Genomic DNA, 7,549 nt, shown 5'->3' on the forward strand with positions numbered 1-7,549 from the left:
TATTTCATCTTTTCAGTCAGAAATAATCAATTGATCATATTTTTATTACTAAATTTTTCTGAAAATCAAATTCTGATTGTTAGAGTGAATTGTTAAATGTTGTCATTTTTATGTTTAGCATCTCTACCAGTGTTGGTCAAGTTACTGAAAAAAGTCTGTGAAGGTTCTCAGTCATCCAGGTCATCGTAGTCAAAGGAGCTTGCAAAGAAAAGCGTCTGGACTTCTTTAAGTTGCTTGAAGACGTTTCACCTCTCATCCGAGAAGCTTCTTCAGTCTAAGGTCAAATGGTGGAGAGTCCCAGATATAAACCTAGTGGGAGTAACCCCCCACAGAGGGACAAAAGGACCCCCTGATGATACTTGAAAAAAGTAATCAGTAACTAATTACTGATTACTTCCCCAAAAAAGTAATCCCGTTACTTTACTGATTACTTATTTTCAAAAGTAATTAATTACTTAGTTACTTAGTTACTTTTTAAAAACACGATTTACAACCTGAATAGGTGATAAAGCGATAGATCTTTCAGCCCAATTCTACTTTTTCTGCATAATCCATCATACAAAATGTAATCAAATGGAAAAGTCTCTTTTTAAAACTTGTTTTATTAGTTTTAATCTTTTAACTTTATGCATCAAGCAAAAATTTAATTATATGCAACATTCTCTGACTGGAAGAAATTAGTTTAACATTTAAACCTATTTTCTGCACATTCCAGCACATAAAATAAAATATTTTTTGTGTTTACACTCACTCTTTCAAATAGATGCAAGTAAAACACAGCAGAAAATAAATAAAGTCAAAGACTCAGCGGTCCTGTTGCTCTATTTTCACCTGTAAAGCAGGACTAGTAGGCGGAGGTTTACCCTGGTGCAGGTGTGCTGCGGTCAGTTGAAGAATCCGCGAGTTTCTCTGTGAATTTCCCATTACGTCGTTGCGCACTCGGTGCTTGTTTAGGAGTTTTTTTTCGCTGTAAAAAGAAGTTTTCTTCCCACGCACAACGGACGCTAATGTTTTTGTCACTTTTTATGGAATCAAACTCAAAGTAAGGTCAGTACTTCCACGCTTTAAACGCTGCACGCTCATACTCTCTCCCACAATCGATATGTGATCCATTGTTGATCTGCACACAGCTGTTGTCACTAACGGCGCACTCGCTTACGTCACTGTCGTGAGACATTCTCGCAAAAAATCACGGTTTTAGTAACGCAGTAACGCAGCGTTCCTACGGGAAAGTAACGGTAATCTAATTACCGTTTTTGCAATAGTAATCATAATCTAATTACCGTTTTTGCAATAGTAATCCCTTACTTTACTCGTTACTTGAAAAAAGTAATCAGATTACAGCAAGGCGTTACAAGTAACGCGTTACTGCCCATCTCTGATCTCTACATTGTTTTAACTATGTGATGAAAGGAATTCCACTGTCCCCCTTCCCAGATTCTCGAGGTTCTGGGTGGGGGGCTGTAGTGTTTTTATCACAGGCAACATACTTGTGAAGGTCTATTTGATGTTGGAAAACTTCCTGCCCTTTGTATGGTTTCACTGTGTTATCTAGGGTGAACCATACATTGGGTGTGGGGGAGACTGCCCTCTTTATGACCTAGGATGTTGTTCCTGCTTTATGACCCTATTCGGTCAGCAGGAGGACACACACACACACACACACACACACACACACACACACACACACACACACACACACACACACACACACACACACACTCTCACGTGCATACAGATGTTCACACATATACATACAATGCCTTGTCTTAAGAACCATGTGGGCAGTGCCTTGCTGTGATGTGTATTGTGTAAACTGTTTTCTCAATAAAAGGCAGCAAGCGGAGGACGGATTTGTGTTCATTTTCGTGGTAGACACCAACGAGGCCTCCCTTGCAAGTAAATCGATCGATCGCTGACTATCTTGTTTTCTTCATGACGAATAAGTCTCTAAACTAGCGGGACTTGTGGAAACACAGACCCAACACTGATATCTGAACAAACAGCTCTGTAAAAACCAGAACACAGGAATCGAACTAGAAGGTTTGGCGGATAAAGCACTGCTAAAATAAAGATTTTGGACTCAGAGGAGCAGATGGGACATTTCATTGCAAATGAAAGACAGAAAGTGAAAAAATATCACTAAAAACCCCAGACACTAATTTCTACATTAAGACTTTTTTTTTAAATCAATTTACTGTTTATGCAGTAATAGAAATCAGGTTTAACATGATCAGTGGAAAATTTTAAATCCTGACCTGAGAGTTTCCATTTTACAGTGTGGACTCTTCACTCCAGCAGACAGAAGCTTCACTCCTGAATCCTGCAGGTCAGAGTTACTCAGGTCCAGTTGTCTCAGACTAGAGGACTGGGAGCTGAGAGCTGAGGACAGAGCTTCATAGCCTCTATCTGAGAGCTTACAGTAACTCAGTCTGAAAAATGACAGATAAACATAAAAAAAAACACTGTTGTTAAATTGCAATGAGGGTGCACTAAAGAGTTATTAGATTGAGCAATTAATCCTGTTTTTTACTAAGGGACAACAAATGGATGACACTGACATTTGTTAACTGACAATGGTCAATCAATTCTGGTATTCTATTGCAAATGCCAATTGGGCTCCATGTGCCAGGCAGTGCATTAGCACCAAAGTAGCTGGCATATTGATCAATAACTCTCTCTGCACATTAAATTATCATAAAACTATTACAGAAGTTTAACTGACTTTTTTTCCCCATTTAATGGATTCTTATTGGTCAATTCTGTCAATTGATGAAAAGGACAACATAACTTGATCTCACCTCAGAGTATTCAGTTTACAGTGTGGACTTCTCAGTCCTGCAGAAAGAAACTCCACTGCTGGATCCTGCAGGTTGTTGTTACTCAAGTCCAGCTCTCTCAGCGTAGAAGACTGGGAGCTGAGAACTGAGGACAGAGCTTCATAGCCTCTCTCTGAGAGATCAGGGACACTCAGCCTAAACAACAAAAACAAAATAAAACCACAATTTGAATAACTGTAATTTGATAACAAACTGTTCTCAAATGACAAGTTAAATGGACTCTCCGACAAGTTACAGAGACTCAGTCTGGGGGAAGAGAAAATGTTTTAAAAGTCCACGTGGTAAAGAGATTAGAAATGTGGCAGATGATTATAACTTTAGACTAAAAAGGTCCCTGTCGCTCATATATTTAGTAAAAACAAGAATAAACGCTTATCTTGATTTGCTGAGAATTTTTATTGACTTCTTATGCTAATTCGTAAAGAATATGACTTCATCTCACCTGAGAGACTGAAAAACAATCAAGCATGCATGATTGATCAGCAGCTGCAGATCCTTGGAACTGTACTGGTGATGCTGATTGTAACATATAGAAGTGAGCTCATCTTCAGCTGAGCAGTACACTGATGCAGAGCAATAAGACCAGAGGAGGAATGAGGGAGTTGATCACCTGAGATCTTCCAGTTAAAGGCTGTTACTGGTCCCACTAACTCATTTATTCAGAGTCTAGTATTCAGAGTGGCCTTTAACTAGTTTAAGGCTGTATGATGTTCAGTGTTTGCTGTTTAATGTTTTTATCTTCTGTGTTTTTATTGCCTGTTTCTATTGTAAAGCACTTTGTGGTTTTCGACCTGTGAAAGCTGCTGTATAAATAAATTTTATTTACAGGATGATTCTGGACATGACTTTGATAAAAGCTGACACCCAGATATGTTTAAGACACTCTGACATTTACTGCTGCTATCAAACATCAACTATAATATACTGTATTTAGTGTTGATGATCATGTAAATAAATATGTTTTTAAGGGTCCATCACACATGACACTGTTTATGTTATAAATAAAAGCCTGATCACATATTTACTTACAGAGCTTTGTTGGAGGCTTTGACCACTGGCAGCAGCCTCAGAAGAGCCTCCTCTGAAGCAGAGTATTTCTCAGGTCAAACACATCCAGATCTTCTGATGACAGTAAGATGAAGACCAGAGCTGACCACTGAGCAGGAGACAGTTCATCTGTGGAGAGACGTCCTGATCTCAGGGACTGTTGGATCTCCTCCACTAGAGAACGATCATTCAGTTCATTCAGACAGTGGAACAGATTGATGCTTTTCTCTGCAGACAGATTCTCACTGAGCTTCTCCTTGATGTACTGGACTGTTTCCTGATTGGTCTGTGAGCTACTTCCTGTCTGTGTCAGCAGACCTCGTAGGAGAGTCTGATTGGTCTGCAGTGAAAGACCCAGGAGGAAGCGGAGGAACAAGTCCAGGTGTCCATTTGGACTCTGTAAGGCCTTGTTCACAGCATTCTGGTAGAAGTGTTTCTCTGCAGATTCTCTTGTTTCAGATTCTTGGAGGTTGTTTGTTGTTGTTCCAGCAGATTGAGTCCAGAGTTGATGAAGGTCAGATGGACATGAAGAGCAGCCAGAAACTCCTGAACACTCAGATGGATGAAGCAGAACACCTTGTCCTGGTACAGTCCTCTCTCCTCTTTAAAGATCTGTGTGAACACTCCTGAGTACACTGAGGCTGCTCTGATATCGATGCCACACTCTGTCAGGTCTGATTCATAGAAGATCAGGTTTCCTTTCTGCAGCTGATCAAAAGCCAGTTTTCCCAGAGACTCAATCATCTTCCTGCTCTCTGGACTCCAGTGTGGATCTGTCTCAGCTCCTCCATCATACTTGACCTTCTTCACTTTGGCCTGAACCACCAGGAAGTGGATGTACATCTCAGTCAGGGTCTTGGGCAGCTGTCCTCCCTCTCTGGTTTCCAGCACATCCTCCAGAACTGTAGCAGTGATCCAGCAGAAGACTGGGATGTGGCACATGATGTGGAGGCTTCGTGATGTCTTGATGTGGGAGATGATCCTGCTGGCCTGCTCCTCATCTCTGAATCTCTTCCTGAAGTACTCCTCCTTCTGTGGGTCAGTGAACCCTCTGACCTCTGTCACCATGCCAACACAGTCAGGAGGGATCTGATTGGCTGCTGCAGGTCGTGTGGTTATCCAGAGGCGAGCAGAGGGAAGCAGTTTCCCCCTGATGAGGTTTATCAGCAGCACATCCACTGAGGTGGACTTTCTAGGGTCAGTTAGGATTGTAGTTTTGTGGAAGTCCAGAGGAAGTCGACACTCATCCAGACCATCAAAGATGAACACAACCTGGAAGTCTTCAAAGCTGCAGATTCCTGCTTCTTTGGTTTCAGTAAAGAAGTGATGAACAAGTCCCACCAAGCTGAACTTTTCCTCTTTCAGCACATTCAGCTCTCTGAAAGTGAATGGAAATATGAACTGGATGTCCTGGTTGGCTTTGTCTTCAGCCCAGTCCAGGCTGTATTTCTGTGTTAAGACTGTTTTCCCAATGCCAGCCACTCCCTTTGTCAGCACTGTTCTGATTGGTTCATCTCTTCCAGGTGAGGCTTTAAAGATGTCTTCTTGTCTGATTGTTGTTTCTGGTCTGTCTGGTTTCCTGGATGCTGTTTCAATCTGTCTGACCTCATGTTCATCATTGACCTCTGCAGTCCCTCCCTCTGTGATGTAGAGCTCTGTGTAGATCTGATTCAGAAGGGTTGGGTTTCCTGCTTTAGCGATGCCCTCAAACACACACTGGAACTTCTTCTTCAGTGCAGATTTAAGGTTACGTTGACATACCGTAGGAAAATGTTCTGGAAAAAGAATGCAAAACATTACGTCTCATTTTTTTAAAGCATGGATATTTGGCTACATGTTGGTCCATCTCTTAAGACAATAACAAATGTTCTTGTCATTTATATTTTCATTTATCCATTTATATTTTTCCGCTTATCCAGGGCCGGTCAAGGAGGCAGCAGCCTAGGTAGAGAAGCCCAGACAACCCTCTTCATGACCACTTCCTCCAGCCTGTCTGGGGGAACATCAAGGTGTTCCCAGGCAAGCCAAGAGATATAATCTTTCCTGTGTTTCCTGGGTCTGCCTCGGTGGGACATGCCCAGAACACCTCACTTAGTAGGTGCCCAGGAGGCATCCTTGTCAGACCCAAACGACCTCAACGGGCTCCTTTCGATGTGGAGGAGCAGCGGCTCTACTCTGAGGCCATCCCAGGTGGCCGAACTTCTCACCCTATTACTAAGGCAGAAGCCAGCAGCCCTTCAGAGGAAGCCCATTTCCACTGCTTGTATCTGCAAACTTGCTCTTTTGGTCACTAACAACATGACTATAAGTGAGGTTAGGGATGTAGATCGACAAATGAGACTTTCGCTTTTAAACTCAGCTCTCTCTTCATCATGACGGACTGGTACAGTGTCCACATCACTGCAGCAGCAGTACCACCAATCCGTCTGTTCTCCCGTCACTTGTTAACAAGGCCCCGAGATACTTGAACTCCACTTGGTGCAGGAACTCATTCCTGTCCCGGAGTGAGCACTCAACCCTTTTCCGGCTAAGGACCATGGCCCCAGATTTGGAGGTGCCGATTCTCATTTCCACCACTTCACAATCAGGCATGAACCGTTCTGGTACAAGCTGGAGGCCATCACTTGATTAGGGTAGCAGAACCACATTATCTGTGAAAAGCAGAGATCAGATTCTGAGACCACCCAAGGGAAACCCTTCCGCCACTTGTTGGAAATTCTGTCCATAAAAATTACGAAGAGAATCTGTGGCAAAGGGTAACATGGGCAGAGTCCATCACCCACCAGAAACAAGTCCGGCTATGCTAACCAAGCTCCTGCAACAGGTGTATAAGGACCAAATACCCTTAGCAACAGGCCAGACACTCCATACCTCCTAAAAGGTCACTCAGAGTGACACTTCTGAATGCCTTCTCCAGGTCCACAAAACACATGTAGACTGATTGGACAAACACCAATACATCCTCAAGTATATTTGAGAGGAAAAAGAGCTGATCCATTGTTCCACAACCTGGATGAAAACCACATTTTTCTTCCTGCATTCGAGGTTCAGACGGACAGATGGACTCTCCTTTCCAGCATCCTGGCATAGCCTTTCCCAGGTAGGCTAAGGAGTGTGATCCCCCTATATTTGGAACACACCCTTGAGACCCCCTTCTTAAAGATGGGGTACCGGAGGAAATCCCCTAGCAAAATTGTATAGAGGCGTGTCAACCAAGACAGCCCTATAACATCCAGAGTCTTCAGGAAACCTCATCCACCCCAGGTGCTCTACACTGTAAACCCTAAAGTACAATGGGCTGAAAAGTTTTATAATCATAGAAATCAAAAGTAGCAACCAAGTCAAAACACCGTAAAAAAAAAATAAAAAAAAATAAAGAGATTCAACTTTTACTTAAGTGATCTTTATTAGAATAGAAAGTTATGAGTAAATAAAACCTTTGTGTCAAAGTTATTAAGTTAAGAGACTTGATGACATCATGGCGTATATTCGTGAACCTGAACTACATACTCTGAAAAGTTTTCAAGATGGCGGAGGTCTGAAGCAAAGCGAAGTGAAGAAAAGCAAAGCAAGAAGATATGTAAGTAAAATGAAAGACAACGTTTTCTGTTTGTTTTTTTATTCTTTGAGCTGCTGTCGATTGTTACCAGAGGAATGTTGCG

At 42.2% G+C, this 7,549-nt stretch overlaps 1 pseudogene; it reads right to left on the minus strand.

Moving 5' to 3' along the window:
* Positions 1-2,028: 2,028 nt before the first annotated feature.
* Positions 2,029-5,699, minus strand: LOC121813283 (annotated as a pseudogene).
* Between the last annotated feature and the right edge of the window lie 1,850 nt (positions 5,700-7,549).

The sequence above is a fragment of the Haplochromis burtoni genome, unplaced genomic scaffold, assembly GCF_018398535.1.
Source record: "Haplochromis burtoni strain Fernald_Lab_line unplaced genomic scaffold, NCSU_Asbu1 Contig_1393, whole genome shotgun sequence".
In the NCBI taxonomy this organism is placed as follows: domain Eukaryota; kingdom Metazoa; phylum Chordata; class Actinopteri; order Cichliformes; family Cichlidae; genus Haplochromis; species Haplochromis burtoni.